At 34.2% G+C, this 18644-nt stretch overlaps 1 protein-coding gene across 1 annotated transcript in view; it reads right to left on the reverse strand.

Annotated features, from left to right (window-relative positions):
* Positions 1–18644, reverse strand: part of STK3 (serine/threonine kinase 3) — a 317965-nt gene that overhangs the window by 181054 nt on the left and 118267 nt on the right. The window lies entirely within an intron of this gene.

Here is an 18644-nt window from a genome sequence, read left to right on the forward strand (position 1 = left end):
TTTTCCAAAAGCACCGAGTGTCATGACTCTTTTTAACTTCAGATATAAAATGATTATCTCACTGTTACTTTAATTGGCATTTCCCATACTACTTTAGATCATGCGTTTTTTGGCTATGTGGATTTGCTCTTCTGTGAGTTATCTATTCATATCTCCTGTCTAGTTTTTTTTTTTTTTTACACTGGATTGCTTTTTGTTATTAATTGTAAAATATCTTATATCTTAAATATCAGCTACTTAACTGTTATTGGAGGTATAAATATTTTTCCCAACCTATTGTTTGTTCACTTAATTGAATTCCATACAAAAATTTCTACTTATTACATGATTAGACTTATCTTTTCTTTCATACCTTCTGGTTTTCCAGACCTGATTAGAAATTTCTCTCCAACTTCTAAATCATACACGTAATGCAGAATTTTTATTTTTTCACTTAAGCCTTTAGTTCATATAGAATTTATTTGGGTATTATAAGAGACCAAAGATTCTCCTTTTTATTTTTGGATATATGTGCTGTCTTGACAATATGATTATCATTTTCCCACTGAATTAAAGTTTTCACCTTTACCAATTAAATTCCCATTTATACTAGAATCTATTTCTAACCTTTGTATTCATAAATATATGTCAGTGCATCCTATTTTTATTATAGTGGCTCTAGAGTATATTTTCATATCTGGCATAGCTATTTACTCCTTACTTTTTAAAAATTTTCTAAGTCAACAAACATGAACATTTTATCCAATTCCAACATAAACTCTGATGGAATTTTGATCAGAAGTACAATAATTTTTTTTTAATGGACTTTGGGTAAAAAGGAATTGTGACACAGTCCTTAGATGACAACACTATCATAAGAATTAGAAATGTATTTTATAAAGCCAACATACATTTTCCTTTATTCCAGTTCTAATATAACATCTTTTAATGCGATTTTATAGCTTTCTTAATACAGAACTGTACTCCTCTTATTAAATTCATTCCTAAGTTATTTTCTAGTTTTTAAAACTACTTTGAATTATTTTTTCAATTTTTTAAAATCAATTTTCAGCATCAAGAAAGGCTACTGATTCCTGTGTATTTTATCTTATATATATTCGTTTACTAATTTCGTGTATTAATCCTAGTAATATTTTACTGATATGTTTCAGGTTTTCCAGCTATACAATCAATCATACCAATAAAATAAAATACATTTTTCCTCTTTTCTAATATTATACTGATTATTCCATCATTTTATCTTATAGAACATGCTAGAACATATAAAACAAAACAATGAATGATAACGATAATAGAGGGCACACCTGTTATTAGTAGATAAAGAATCTCACCAAGTTTAAAATAATGTGTTTTTTCTATTTTTTATATACTTTATTACATTTATGTACTTTAATGGAAAAGGAAAAGCTGTTGAGTTTTAGCAAATATTTTTTCAGCATGAGTTTCTTCCTTCAATTTGATGAACCCTATATACATTGTTCTTTTATTTTATCTATCTATCTATCTATTTATTTATGGATGGCTTCATTGGGTCTTCGTTGCTGCTGCTTCCTCTAGTTGCGGGCGAGCAGGAGCTACTCTTTATTGCCGTGCGCGCACTTCTCATTGTGGTGGTTTCTCTTGTTGCAGAGCACAGGCTCTAGGCACGCGGGCTTCAGTAGTTGAGGCTCGCGGGCTCTAGAGCGCAGGCTCAGTAGTTGTGGTGCACAGGCTTAGTTGCTCCGCTGCATGTGGGATCTTCCAGGACCAGGGATCGAACTCGTGTCCCCTGCACTGGCAGGCGGATTCTTAACCACTGTGCCACCAGGGAAGTTCTACACTGTTCTTTTAATTCATTTAGAGTTAATTATTTTTGGTTAAAGGCTATTAGAATGTCCTTTGCATTTCAAGAATTCTTGTTTAGCATACTTTGTCACTCTATCATTAGTCATTTGGATTTGGTAATATATACTGAAAGGCTCACTGCTTTTAACTGTTTCCTCTTCTCTTCATAATCTTCTTTTGAGGGCTCCATTCTGATTCATTTGCTGTTTGACAGAATCTGTTCAAATATTTTTCCTCAAATGGGGTGAATTAGAGATATATTCTGTGAATCTCTGAAATATCTTTCACTCTGAGAGGTAAATGGAACATTGGTTCAGTCATTTACTCATTCATCCATTTATCAAACATTTACACTATGTAACGTACTCTGCTCTAGGTACTGGAGATAAATCATGAAGAAAATAATCTTTGCCTGTAAAGAATGTATACTGAAGTTGAGGGAGACAGATGATAAGCACATAAATGAATAAATAAATAAAATATAAACTAGTTATTAAGAGGTAAGAAAAAAAGGTAAGGCAGGGAAAGGAGAATGATGTTGGAATAGAAGTGCTACTATATGTACGTATATACAGTAGTTGGGAAAGACTGCTCTGATGATGGCAACAATGAGGACAATGATAATGGTGAAGACAGTGACAGTAGTTAACCTATATACAGTGCTTTCTAAGTGCCAGGTACTGTGCCAAGTACTGAACATACATTAACTCATATAATACCAAACAACTCCATGAGGGAGTTATTATTAAAATAAAAGTTGTATTATATCCTTAGATTCAACCATAGAGTATGTCACTGAAACAATAATTCCTCACTTCTATAGAAAAATGTTTTAATTAAAATGTTATATCATCCCATTATTCAAGAATTGATCAGATAAAGTACTCAGAATTAAACTGCTGAAAAAACAGGCATTTGAGAGTATGTAAATGTGATTTAAAAAGACTTCTTTCTGAAACTAAACACTAGAATGATACAAAAAAGAAAAACAGAAACATTTGCAATTAAAATGGAAATAAGACTAGGATGTCTGTATAATACCCCTCTGCTACAACATCTTACTGGATCCCTTCCACAAAATCTCTCATATAATTCTTCCAAGCCTGTGATTCAAATAGTCCATAATGCTCATTTTGTACACGACAAAGGTGAAGTTTAAGAGAATTAGTATCTTACCTAAAGTCAGAATAGGAAAAAAGGGGAAGAAATAAAAATATGAATTTGTACAGAAGGCATGATCACAGACTATTACATATCCCAGAACGTTAATTTACTTCAGGTAATACATGAGTTTGGCAAAGTTGTAGGACATACAGTAAATCAAGAACAGTGCTTCCCTACCAAAGCTGGATTGTGCAGTGGAAAGAAAACGGGCTACTGAACCAAATATGCTTGATACAAGTCAAGCCGACTGGCCTAGAGACTTAACTGAAAAGCATGTGTTGCTGAGATTAGCATCTCCAGGGTTATTTTTGTGATAACCCTAGTAGATACACCAGTGACAAAGTTGCTCAGCAACAACAGCAATTTCAAGTAATACTAAAATACCTGATCAAACAACTCTATTCCAGGTTCTGAGAGATCAAAGGCAACTACCTCAGCTATGTAAGAAGTTAAAAAACCCTAACTCCCTGTAGGCCTCATTCTCTTCTCCTTTTCTTAATAAAAACTAACTTCACCCTTTCTTACCTAGTCACCCTTCTTTCCTCCCTCTCTATTTGACTCTTTCTTTCTGATTCTTCCCTCTCTTCTTCTTTCAATTACCTTAATCCAGCATCTTCTTTTGAAAAATTGCTTTCTTCTTTCTTACCACCAGAGTTTGGTTTCAAGATCATTTATATATACCTTCATTACCTCCAAATAAATTTTGACCTCAAAGGCCATGTCTCTTCCTCTAATACTAGGAATTTAAGGAAAATTTAAACAATTCATCATAAGTTATAGAGTGAAAAACAGATTTAAAACAATGACCTGTGTATGTTAAAATATTATGTGGTTTTAGAAAAAATTATGCCCTAAATATAATATATATTAAAAATTCTTTCATATAATTTTAAATTATTTTGCAAACTTCTAGGAGCAAAATATAATTTATTTAACAAATTTAACACATACTCTAAGAAGATGAGTTTCAGAAAGAAACTCAATTATTGCTTTAGTGTCCCTCAGCACCACATTTCTTTTCCATTTGGACTTAATAACACCTCATGTATATAAATGATTCACAAAAGAAAGACAAGTCATTGACAGTTTACTATTGTGGGAATCAGAAACCAGTAATCACACAATGCTTTTAATTCTTATCATATTACTAAAATTTTTATCAGAAACAGCTGTCAGCAGCACAATTTTGATGGAATTAGTTAACTTTTCTTTCACTTTCATAACAAATTAAGCATTGCTTGGTTGAAAAGTTATAATGTCACAAGCCTTGAGGCAGTGTTAGGGGCTATAATTTAAACCTGTACAGTGCAGAGTTTGTATGCTATTGGAAAAGAATTTGTAAGCCTCATTATGGGGATAATTATTTAACTGGTAAAGTCCCAGTTTCTTTTAAAACTTTCAATAACTTAAATATCTAAGGAAACTAATAAAATAATTCAAAGATCTCTAACTGTACAATTAATATAGCAATACATAAAATAGCAATATAGCAGCAAAATAGGTGGAAAAAATAACCACTAATATGACTTGCAAAGAACAAGTCAGACAAATGGTTTATGTCCCTTAATAAGTTAAAACCTAGAGATAAAGAAACTTAGTGGGTGAACAGGAAAGATAATCTATACTTAAATTTTTAAATAGATGAAAAAAATGGAAAAAAGAAAATAAATGAAGAGGATGGATAAAAATGTGATATATACAACAATGGAATATTAGCCATAAAATGAAAGGAAATCCTGGTATAAGCTACAATACGGATGAACTTTGAGGAGAGCATGTTAAGTGAAATAAGCCAGTCACAAAAAGACAAATACTCAATGTTTCCACTTATATGAGGTATCCCCAAAGTAGTCAAAACCATAAAAACAGAAAGTAGAATAGTGGTTACTAGGGACTGGGGTCAGGGGTGAAATGGATAGCTGTTTAAACAGGTATAGAGTTTCAGGTTTGCAAGATAAAAAAAGTTCTGGAGATCTGCTGCACAACAAAATGAATATATTTAACACTGCTGAACTTTTTAGGATTGTAAAATTTATGTTATGTTTTTTACCAGTGAAGAGTGAAAAATTAAAAATTTGTACCGAAAGCTTTCTCACAGGCAAAGAAATCTTGCAGGTAAAACACACTTGTTATGTGTTACAACTTTAAGAAAGCCATAGGTATTTGTTGTTGTTTTTTTTTAACATCTGTACTGGAGTATAATTGCTTTATAATGTTGTGTTAGTTTCTGCTGTGTAACGAAGTGAATCAGCTATATGTATACATATATCCCCACATCCCCTCCCTTTTGCATCTCCCTCCCACCCTCCCTATCCCACCCCTCTAGGTGGTCACAAAGCACAGAGCTGATCTCCCTGTACTATGCAGCTGCTTCCCATTAGCTACCTATTTTACATTTGGTAGTGTATATATGACAAGGCTACTCTCTTTCGTGCCAGCTTACCCTTCCTCTTCCCCATGTCCTCAAGTCCATTCTCTACGTCTGCATCTTTATTCCTGTCCTGCCCCTAGGTTTGTAAGAACCTTTTTTTTTTTTTTTGGATTCCATATATATGTGCTGGCATACGGTATTTGTTTTTCTCTTTCTGACTTACTTCACTCTGTATGACAGACTCTAGGTCCATCCACCTCACTACAAATAACTCAATTTTGTTTCTTTCTATGGCTGAGTAATATTCCATTGTATATATGTGCCACATCTTCTTCATCTATTCATCTGTCGATGGACACTTAGGTTGCTTCCATGTCCTGGCTACTGTAAATAGTGCTGCAATGAACACTGTGGTACATGCTCCTTTTTGAATTATGGTTTTCTCTGGATATATGTCCAGTAGTGGGATTGCTGGGCCATATGGTAGTTCTATTTTTAGTTTTTTAACGAATCTCCATACTGTCCTCCATAGTGGCTGTATCAATTTACATTCCCACCAACAGTGTAAGAGGGTTCCCTTTTCTCCACACCCTCTCCAGCATTTATTGTTTCTAGATTTTTTGATGATGGCCATTCTGACCAGTGTGCGATGATATCTCATTGTAGTTTTGATTTGCATTTCTCTAATGATTAGTGATGTTCAATATCCTTTCATGTGTTTGTGGGCAATCTGTATATCTTCTTTGGAGAAATATCTATTTAGGTCTTCTGCCCATTTTTGGATTGGGTTGTTTGTTTTTTTGATATTGAGCTGCATGTGCTGCTTGTATATTTTGGAGATTACTCCTTTGTCAGCTGCTTCGTTTGCAAATATTTTCTCCCATTATGAGGGTTGTCTTTTTGTCTTGTTTATGGTTTCCTTTGTTGTGCAAAAACTTTTTAAGTTTCATTAGGTCCCATTTGTTTATTTTTGTTTTTATTTCCATTTCTCTAGGAGGTGGGTCAAAAAGGATCTTGCTGTGATTTATGTCATGGAGTGTTCTGCCTATGTTTTCCTCTAAGAGTTTTATAGTGTATGGCCTTACATTTAGGTCTTTAATCCATTTTGAGTTTATTTTTGTGTATGGTGTTAGGGACTGTTCTAATTTCACTCTTTTACATGTAGCTGTCCAGTTTTCCCAGCACCACTTACTGAAGAGACTGTCTTTTCTCCATTGTATATCCTTGACTCCTTTGTCATAGATTAGTTGACCACAGGTGCGTGAGTTTATCTCTGGGCTTTCTATCCTGTTCCATTGATCTATATTTCTGTTTTTGTGCCAGTACCATACTGTCTTGATTACTGTAGCTTTGTAGTATAGTCTGAAGTCAGGGAGCCTGATTCCTCCAGCTTCGTTTTTCTTTTTTCAAGACTCCTTTGGCTATTCGGGGTCTTTTGTGTCTCCATATACATTGTAAAATTTTTTGTTCTAGTTCTGTGAAAAAATGCCATTGGTAGTTTCATAGGGATTGCACTGAATCTGTAGATTGCTTTGGGTAGTATATTCATTTCCACAATGTTGATTCTTCCAATCCAAGAGCATGGTATATCTCTCCATCTGTTTGTATCATCTTTAATTTCTTTCATCAGTGTCATATAGTTTTCTGCATACAGGTCTTTTTTCTCCTTAGGTAGGTTTATTCCTAGGTATTTTATTCTTTTTGTTGCAATAGTAAATGGGACTGTTTCCTTAATTTCTCCTTCAGATTTTTCATCATTAGTGTATAGGAATGCAAGAGAGTTCTGTGCATTAATTTTGTATCCTGCTACTCTACCAAATTCATTGATTTTTTCTAGTAGCATCTTTAGGATTCTCTATGTATAGTATCATGTCACCTGCAAACAGTAACAGTTTTACTTCTTCTTTTCCAATTTGGATTCCTTTTATTTCCTTTTCTTCCCTGACTGCTGTGGCTAAAACTTCCAAAACTATGTTGAATAACAGTGGTGAGAGTGGACAAACTTGTCTTGTTCCTGATTTTAAAGGAAATGCTTTCAGTTTTTCACCACTGAGAATGATGGTAAGCCATAGGTTTTAATATCTGATGCTCAATCCATGTGATATAATAGATCTCTGCGTATCAGTTCTGAGAAGTACTACCAGACTGATTCCTTAGAACTAGTCCCTCAGCCGTACTCATCCACCTCTCCTCCCACCAGTGTTAGGGTTCCAAAGGAAGACCTTTTGCCTTGAAGCCCTTCACTAATATAATTAGTCCCTAACATCCAACTTGCCATCCAGGAATGGTTGGCCAAGACACCACATTAGGTTTCTCCTTCCCATTATCACTGAAGAAGCCACTGCCACCTGGGACTTCCCCTCCCTCCTCAAAAATGAAGAAGAAATTAAGACATTCTCAGACAGATGAAAACTGAGAGAACTCACTGCCAGCAGGCCTACCCTACAAGAAAAATTAAAGGGAGAACTTCAGGCCGAAATAAAGGACACTGGACAGTAACTTTAATTCACACAATGAAATAAAGAGCACCAGTAAAGGTAACTACATAGGGAAATCTGAACAACAGTATAAATTTATCTTTTGTTTGTAACTCTATATGGCACTACTACCATGAATTTAAATTATGACCAAAAAAAAAAAAAAAAAGAAGTAAGATTAAACAGTGGACCTGTTTCCAGAAATGGGTTTTCTATTTCTGGAATACAGACAGTGAAGACATACAGAAAATATAACAGAAGCATATTAGAAAAGAAAAAATGCTTCAAAACAACTTGTGGTGGATGAACTATATACATGTCACAGACATATAATTACACTTATAACCTGATAGTTTGGTTCAATGTGTTTTTTGCTTTAAATAAATTTATTTATTTATTCATTTTTGGCTCGTTGGGTCTTCGTTGCTGCACGTGGGCTTTTTCTCTAGTTGCGGCGAGTCGGGGCTACTCTTCGTTGCAGTGCACGGGCTTCTCTTGTTGCGGAGCACAGGCTATAGGTGTGTGGGCTTCAGTAGTTGTGGCTCACGGGCTCTAGAGCACAGGCTCAGAAGTTGTGGCACACGGGCTTAGTTGCTCTGTGGCATGTGAGATCTTCCCGGACCAGGGTTCGAACACACGTCCCCTGCATTGACAGGTGGATTCTTAACCACTGAGCCACCAGGGAACCCCTCAATGTGGTTTTAAAACACTAATCTTATCTTGTTAATTTTACCTCCATGTCTTAAATCTGTCCCTTTCTCTCTATCACCACAGCTAATATCTTAATGCAGGCTGTCACCATTTCTCACTTGGATTATTGGGAGTTTCCTACAGGGTCTTCCTAACTTCAGTCCTGCTCCATCCTGATCCATTTCCTACACTGCTGCCATTAGTGACATAACCAAAAGAAGAATCAGATCCCATCAATCTGCTTTAATTTTTCCAATGTCTCCCCATAATCTTCAGAGGAAAGAAATGAAAATTCCCAGGATAGAATGCAAGGCTTCATGACATGACCACTACTTTTCTCTCCTGCATCAGCACCACCACATATAAAAATGATCTATATCCACACTACATGCTATAGCCCTTGGGAACTATTCAGGATCCTAGAGAATGTAGTTCTATGTCTCCCTTTATACATGCTACTTTCTCTGATTAGAAAAACCTTACTTTGTACTACAACCTCATCTTTACTCCAGCAAAGACTTCCTTTACTTCCGGCCTCAAAACCTATACATACACCCACCCCAACTATCAATAATACTGAGTTTTATCATTATCTAGACATAACTTACCACAGTACTTATCAAAATGTACTATAAACACTTGCTTCCCAACGTATCTCTCTCAGAGACTGTAAGCTATTTAACTAAGAGGACTGCTATCTTACTCCTACTTTTTATCCCTACATATACACATTGTGCTGGCATGGAGTCGGTGGTTAATAAATGTTTGAAAAATGCATCAAAGAATGAAGCAGGTTGTACATTAAGAGACCTATGGAAAAGCCATTCAATTTTTACTTTCTATAACCAAGCCAAGTATCTGAACTAATAAACTAATAAAACTGAAATACAAACGTTAATTTTTACTAATTCTGTAAACAGTAGAAATAAGTAAACAATAACATGTAGTTCTTAATTTTTATAGCTCATTTTTAAGAGTTTTTATTTTATTATTTTTTAAAATATTTTATTTATTTATTTGGTTGAGCCAGGTATTAGTTGCGGCAGGTGGGCTCCTTAATTGCAGCTCGAGTACTCCTTAGTTGTGGCTCGCCGGCTCCTTAGTTGTGGCATGCGAACTCTAAGCTGCAGCATGCATGTGGGATCTAGTTCCCTGACCTGGGATCCTAACCCGAGTCCCCTGCACTGGGAGTGTGGAGTCTTAAACACTGCACCACTAGGGAAGTCCCCTTATAGCTCATTCTTCAAAACATTTTCTTCCATCAAGAAAATGGGACCTGGGCTTCCCTGGTGGCGCAGTGGTTGAGAGTCCGCCTGCCGATGCAGGGGATACGGGTTCATGCCCCGGTCCGGAAAGATCCCACATGCCGCGGAGCGGCTGGGCCCGTGAGCCATGGCCGCTGAGCCTGCGCGTCCGGAGCCTGTGCTCCGCAATAGGAGAGGCCACAACAGTGAGAGGCCCGCATACCACAAAAAAAAAAAAAAAAAGAAAGAAAAAAGAAAATGGGACGCAGTGAAAATATGAAGACTCTCATCAAAAGTTTTACAATCAAAAAATGAGTTTATGGGGCTTCCCTGGTGGCGCAGTGGTTGAGAGTCTGCCTGCCGATGCAGGGGATACAGGTTCGTGCCCCGGTCCAGGAAGATCCCACATGCCGCGGAGCAGCTGGGCCCGTGAGCCATGGCCGCTGAGCCTGCGCGTCCGGAGCCTGTGCTCCACAATGGGAGAGGCCGCAACAGTGAGAGGCCCACGTACCGCAAAAAAAAAAAAGAAAGAGTTTATTTCAAATAGTGAGCCAGAATTCCCAAGTAACCTCGCAGTAAATTAAACAACGTGATCCATGATTCATATGTAGACCTTTACTCCATATGTAGAAAACAGAGATACATTAAACTTGCTTTATCTTATGGTAAAAATTAACAATATTAGACGGATTTTTTTTAAATGCTATGAATTAAAAACTGAAAACTTGAATTTTTTAAAATGGAAAAGTAAAGCTCAGGAACACTCAATTACCAATATCCTGCAAATGCGTTAAAAAGCCTTCTAAACCTTTTAAAATTTCCAGCAGACCTATATATGTATAATGTATAGGGTATATGTCTAAGGTAAGAGAAAGGTCTAACAGTCGTAGTACTGGCTTCTTTAGATTCAGCTTTTCCTGACATATAAAATAGAGCTAAGAACTGTACCTCCGCCTCATAAGATTGTTGCAAGGACTAGAATTCATATATTCCACATAGAACAGTGCCTAGTACCTAGTAAAAACTCAGTAAATTTCTAGGTGGTGGTGGTGGTAGTAGCAGTCGTATAATTATTATGAAATGCTCAACTCCCCCAAAGTTAACCAACAGAATGTCTCCAAAGGAAAAGAGAGCACACCACTTAGATCAATCTACATTTATTAATATAAGTCACCAAACCTTTCCCCACTTCTTTCTGCTGCTTCCCATTTAACTGAAGAAAGATTTCACTAGTATTCTGCTGTAGATTCACTCCTCAGTCATTTCACAAATAAAATACCATGAAAACACAACAAACACAAAAACAAACAAACAAAAAATCCCAGCACTTAACTACAATCCTGTACTCCAATGGAACTGATTCAATGCTACCGCAGTGTGGGTCTCTATTATTTTATCTGTCCAAAGGCAATCATACTACCCATCCAATCTTACAGGGTTAATTGTGAGGACTAAAGAAAACAATTTATGTAGAACTGTCTGCTATATTTTAAATATTTATAAAACATTTCATAAATATCAGTTAATAATACTCTTGCCATAAAAAGGTCAGATAATACATATTCCACATATTAAGCACAGACTGCCTTTGCCTTTTCAGAACCAGGTCTGGACTTCTTCTAGCGTAACTTTATTCGGTTTGGGTGCATACATGGACACCTCATAAGGTGCTCCCTTCAAGGATACCTTATATTACTATGCATAAGAATGTTTTCCATATTGATTGAAAAGAGATGAAAAGGACTAACAAATTCAATGAAAGCATAAATGATTAAGAGGTAAGAGAAAACAATCTCTGGTTTTGGGGATTTTTCTTAGAAGGGTTTAGGTGAATAGTTTACTTAAAAACAATCCTAGAAACATGGATCCTAAGTCCTACCTTAAATCCCTCTAGAACACAACACTCTTGTAATTACATGTACTCTATTTCCTTGCTGGGGCACTCAGCACTAAAAAGCAAATTCATGGAAAGAATGAAGAGTGTAAGAATGAATGTGCACTAACTAACGTTAACTTCCTGCTGTGTGTCAGACACTACGCAAGACAATTTTTTCTAGTTTCTCATTTAACTCACACGACAACCTTAAGAGATATTCCATTTGCTTTTCAACACATGATAAAACTGAGGCTAAAGATTTTTATGCCACAGAGATAGTACGTGGTTTAGAGAGACTGGAAAGCTAAACCTAAAGATCAGACTTCAAAGCCATTTCTTTCCATTTCACCACATTATTACCCAATGAAGCAGCCAAACTTTTTAAACTCCACCACGGACTTATATCTCATTGAACTAGTTGCTTAAATAAGCCATCAAGATTTATAGGGAACATTAACACAAGTTCTTCCAGTCCCTTCTAAATGAATCGACAATGTAAAGTAAATATCTCCTAATAAGTGGTTTAAACACGAAGAAAACTTACCCTTCATTCAAATAACATTCTATTAAACCAGAACGATCTCCTTACCCTAACACAATGGTTTTGCAAAATGTCAAAAAATCATACTGAGAACTTCCGATTCATCCAAGGACATTTTCTATATTAGCCTAGTAATATATACATAAAGTATATACAAAGTATATATATATATATACAAAAAAACTTGGGGGAGAGGGGTGTTTATTCAGCCACATGCTCCTCATTAAGAAAAAATTTTAAATTATTTATATACCATAAGAAAAAAGTAGTCTTATAATAAAACAGAACAGCATAATATCACTTTTAATAGATGTCAAATATTTAGGGTCTTTGTTGGTTCTATATAAAGCTCTACCCAATCAAGTCAGGTTTAGGGATTCAGCCTCCTATAAATACTTCCATGGCAAGATAGAACCTATATTAAAAAAAGAAAAAAAAACACACGGCAAATTTAAATAAAACAAAGATTCTCTGGTCTATATATCCAGTTCTTTCAAAGTAAACCAATATTTTCCCATATGAATTTTTCTTTGGAAAAAACAGGAATAAATCCCACTTGATCAAGGAAATTGCCAAAAGAATACATGTTAATCTAACATGGCTGGCTTAGTTTGCATATTGTAAGTCACTCAATTCTAGTCTCTGGACATGGAAAATCAATCATTTTCAGCCACTTGTTTTACTGCACGTAAGTCTCAATTACCCACAACTAAAGCAGATAGAATAATGACATTTCATGGTGTCCCAAAAACATAAATCAACAGTACAGCAGGAAAAAAAAAATAATGCAGACCCTAATAGAAAAGGTAACATTTTTGTTGGCTTTACCTCTTTCCCACAGGCATCTCAATAGTGTAAGCCTTAATTCACATACCTTGACTCCTCAGAACTTTCAAGAAAAAAAGATCATGCTGCCTTTTTAAAAAAATCTCAACTGTTAGTAAATGAATGAAAGGAAGCATAGCTTTCCAAGATGACTTTCTAAGTCCTTTTTATCTTGTTGCTGTCAGTTACTTTTCTAATTTCTAATTCTAATAAAAATTTTAGCATAACTAAGAAAGACAAACCAAAATTACTCAGGAATTTTTATGCAAAACTTCCAATTTTGTGTCCTAAACTTTTTTACTCCAAAGTGAGTTCACAAACTCTGACAGATGTTTTATAACTCTGTTTAAATATTTAGTCAGTAAAAGGATGAAATAAAAAAAAAAACTCAGAATGATTTCATTCTTCTCAAAAACCAGGGTGGTCTATGGGCAATTTTGGTACCAGTGGTGTTGCCGGGGGAACAAAATGAAAACAGGTGCCATCAAATTCAAATTAAAGATTTAGTTCTATTTTAAACCACCTTAAACAATGTTTCCATAAACTTTCTAACTGATACTACTATAAATTTGACAATATTTTACAAGAAGAAAAGGATTATAAATTGTCTGTAGACCATCAAATTTTAACTGTAACAAATTTAGACTGATTGGCAACACTTCCTTTAAAAAAACTTTCTTTCATTAAATATGCAGCATCATTTAAAAAATGAAATGAATATATATAATAAAAGGCAAGTCAAAATAAGGAAACAGAGCAAGTATAAATTCTGATAGTCTTTTCTGAAAGATTTTACCTTGATTTGACTCTACAGTTTTAAAAATTAAACACAAAAAACATTTAAATTCACAACATATAAAAGTTATGTAATTATTAACATTATGAAAAGATTAATTTTTCCACATAAACATAATTGTGATTTAAGCTTTATTGTTAAAAATCAAATGACATTTCCTCCACAAAAAATCCAATAACTTTTGTTTTATTTTAGTATTGAAAAGAATATAAGCACTTGGCTTCTACCATTAAACAGCACTTTTTTAACTCTTAAAAGAGATGAAGCAAGTGCCTCAATATAAAAGTTAACTAATGTTTTTAAAAGTTCATTACAGTATTTAACATTATTTTACTTAGAACTAAAAAATGTGTTTTTTACTTTATCTTGCTAAAAGTTTTCTTCTAAGAAATGAGCTTATAGGAAATTTTTAAATAGGAGATATTGCATTTAGGTTTATGGTCTTGATAAGACTCTATGAGAGTCTTTCAGATAGAGTTAAGTATTTTGTTCCCAATGAAGATTCTAGACATATAGGTAAGATGAGATGCACATTTTGCAGTATTGTTAATTAGAAAATAATTCCTCTTTGTATCAGTTTTGACACCTGAAAAAATTTTTAACTGATAGGAGCATTTCATCTTGCACAGATGAGAGTTCTTTTATTCTGATCACAAATAATCAAGTTCTGTCATTTCAAATCTTTCAGACAGTTCAAAGTTTTATTGTTAGCAGTGCTCTGGGGAAACACAAGTTGGTTCATTAGTGTGGAATCAAAACTTGCGATCAGCTCCATTCGTTGGATTCTTTCCAATACTTATCCACACTGAAAGTTTCATCAGCTAGTTTTCTGAAAAACTTAAAGTTTTCAGTATTAATAGATAAATCTTTGAAATTTTCTAGTTTAAAAATTTCCCCCATTAAATTATAGTCGCAAAAATAACAGAATCTTTTTTTCAGATTAGCACTTGTAAGTATTTGAATCATAAAAGAAAAATACACAGTATTATATGAAGTTGATCAATGTAAAACTTCCTTTACAGTTATGGTAAAGTTTCAAATAATCTCACTTGTGTATAATTATGAAATTACTGTACTGGTCTACTGCTTACTTTGAAAGTGATTAATCAAAGTCAGAGAAAGCCAACCATCAACTGAAGTATGTTTCAAATTTCCTTCTCAGAGAAATGTCAAAAAAAGATGAATCAATTTTACTTTAATTAAAACCTCATTTGGAAATATGAAATAAATGTTTTCTATTTAATTCCAATTATATTTCAATTGTATCCAGCTTTCAAACTGCTTCTGCTACTTGATTACACGTGCCAAATTAATCTTTTCTTATGATTCATGTAAACAGACTTAAAATCAAAAGACTTGGATATTTGATTATCTATACAGTATTTTACATCATATTCCAAATCAAAGAGCCCATTAACAAAAAAATTAACTATAAACAAATTAGCCTCAGTTCATTAATGGCTATTTATCTCTTAAGCAATGCATTACCTAAGAATACTTAAATTTTATTCTTCACATTTTAGAAATCTTAATATTTTTCTTACATTCTCTACTATCTCATAAAAGCACAACAAATGTATTGGCCTAAATTTCTAACTCTGAATTGCTTTCCCAGAAGAGTTAGAAGTAACTCTTCCTGCTAGAACCAGGATACGTTTGTTATAGCAACCCAATCATAAAAGTACCCTAAAGTTCTGTGACCCAGCAAAGACTTCTTTAACACCAAATGACCATAATGTCAAACCCACAAAATACCCTTAGCTAAGTTTAAGATATGTGTATTTGGTTGGTTCAAATGCAGGAAGGCTTGTCCTTTGTACATCCTAACATCCTTTGTTACATCTTTTCAAAGAATAAGAAGGTAGGGGAAACAGATTCATCTAAGATACTTCTGTTTTACTAATAAGCAGCAATCTTCCAAAAACTGAAAGTGGAAATTTTAGAACAAAAGACACCTTCTGTCATGTCCTCTTAGGGTACTTCACACAGACAGCCAGGGAATCAATGAATAAGTAAGGGGATACAGAGCCTACAACGGCATCAAGCAACATGTTGCACAACTGACGTAACACAGTACCAACTCCTTACAACACATGAGTCAAATGGACCTCCGGCTCCTCCCTTTCCTTCACTTACCTCCTTTCTCCTACACTGTTCTACTTAAGGCCTAGCTCTTCAAAGGCATCTGAAGGCAGGAAAGATTCAGGATGCTTTTCACATGAGAGAAGAAATAACTCACTGATGAAATGGAGAGATGTTCAGAGAAGGCTCAAGCTCCCAGCATCTTTCAACCATAAGCTCTTCCATCTATATCTTTAGAAGATAACTGTACTTATAAATAACTTTTCAACCTTTTTCAAGGGTTTCCTGTTGACGAATATATGAAAATTAGTACTTACTGCACTGTATAAAAATGAATAGAAAAGGGAAAAAAGAAAGTACTGACTCATGATAAGAAGTAACGATCAAGAGGCAAATAGAAATCATTATACTTAATGTGAAACCCTTAGTCTCAATTAGAAGCTCACTCAATCTAAGCTGGTCAACACTGTGTTTAACATGAAAGAAACAGTCAATATTAAAGAACATGAACAGAATGCTAGAAATATATTATTGACAAGGCAAATGAAATTAGAGAATGTATAATAAAGTTCTCTGGGATGAGAATCTGTCAACTGTTTAACTTTCAGAAACATTACCTAGGAAATTAGAAGACAGCCTGTATGAGTATAAGGGTTAATTGCTTACATGGAGACTTTGCACCTAGAACTACTGTCTAAACCCATCTGAGGGAAAAAGACCACTTTCTGCTAGAAGCAAAGTAAAGACACAGCTAATTATAACTACATGCCAATGTAAATGCCATAAATTCAATAAATCGTCTATATGAAAAAGAAATCAACAATGTGGTTATTTGTATACATACAAAGATAGCAGCAAGTAAAATTATCTTTTGTATTATGTAAAACAAAATGCTTAAGGACCCACTGATAAACTTCTCTGAGATAAGTGTTGATAAATAGATATAAATTTTTTACTGCCTTGGGGAAGACATTTTCTACAGTATCAATTATTTGACACTATAATGAAACTATGGCTCAAAAATGTGTTTTACATAAACTCTCTCATCTACATGTCACTAAGCTAGTTACCAGGACATCACCACTGTCTCTTCCACTGGCTCTAGCAGAGTCAGAAAAGAAAAAGAGTTTTGTGTTTTGTTTTGTTTTGTTGTACTCAAAGTTCAGCAAGAGTAAAGGCGTATAAAAGAAATCCTTATTCCCCCAAAAGTTTCAAAGCAATTGCTTCAGAAAAGAAGAAGGATGCTTTCTCTATTAGCCAAACAATATAATTTAAGAGTAAAGAGTTATTTAAGATGATTTAACTTTTCTCAAACAAAGTAGAAAGTTAGGTGGTAATAAGGTTAGTGATCAGAATTCTGGGAAACTGCCAAATTCTGGCACATTCTGATCATCAAGCTATTCCTACTGCAGGGAAGGGAGACAGTCTTGAAGAACTCTGATGCAGGCTTCAATTTTACATAAAGAGAAGCCATATAATTGCTATCAAATGCTTTAGAGCTCCAAGAAGCAGCTACCACACTTTGCTGTGTTTCCTTAAAAATATATTTATATACCCTATTGACTTTGGGTGGTATTTAGCTCCAAAAATACCAAAGTATCAAAAAGATAATTAATGTTTGGTCTTACATATTTCATGTGTGGCCTCTAAACTTTCTCATTGCCTAAACATTCAGCTTAAATTTTTCCAATTATCACGGGATTCCCTTTTCAATTTGGCTCAGTATATACTTAGGACCTACTTCATACAAGGATGAACACAACACTATCTTACATCTGGGTTAAGAGACCAGGATCTGGAGTTCACTGCCTAGGTTCTAATCCTGGTTCTTCCAATTATTAGTTACTTAGTCTTTATACCTTACTTTTATCATCTATAAACTGTAGATAATAGTAATAACACCTACTTCACAGAACTGTTTGAGGATTAAATATTAGTACACGCAAAACTTGTAAAACATAACCAGAAAAAGAAATAAAGTACTGGCATATGCTACAACGTGGATAAAAAAACATTATGCCAAGTGAAAGAAGCAAGACACCAAAGACCACATATTGCATGATTCCTCGTATGAAATGTCCAGAATAGGTAAGTCCACAGAGATAGAATACAAACTGGTGGTTGCCGGGGTCTGGAGGGAATGAGTATGAAATGATTAACGACTACTGAGCTTTATTTTGCAGTGATGGAAGTACTTTAGAGCTAGGTAGAGGTGGTATTTACACAACACTGTGAAGGTACTAAATGCTGCTGAATTGTTCACTTTAGAATAGAGAATTTTATGTTTCATGAATTCCTTCTCAATAAATTTAAATTAAATTTAAAAAGAAAGAAGTAATAAACTATTTACTGACTCCTTCAAAAAATATTCAGAACAATGGTAGGCATGTAGAAAAGGTTCAATAAATGTTAGCTATATAAATTATTATCCATACCACAAAAACTAGTAAATACACAGGATAATATGTTATATTCCAAAAATTTTAATAATACACAAAACCTTAGAGTTTTATGTTTACTTTTAAGTGTTCATTTTATAATTTATTTCTTTTAAATTAATCATGAGACTATGCAATTCATCTACCAGGAACTCTTTTTCTCCAAAAAAAGATATTCATACAAAAAATACACATGAAAAATAGCAACTAAAAAATTACTTTGTATATTTACTGTTCCATGTTATCCAAGTTATAAGAGTAATTTTGACATACAGTACTTATGTGTTTAACCACCTGGAAAAAAAAAAGTAGCTAA

The sequence above is a fragment of the Leucopleurus acutus genome (genome assembly GCF_964270905.1).
Source record: "Leucopleurus acutus genome assembly, chromosome: 17".
Classification (NCBI taxonomy): domain Eukaryota; kingdom Metazoa; phylum Chordata; class Mammalia; order Artiodactyla; family Delphinidae; genus Leucopleurus; species Leucopleurus acutus.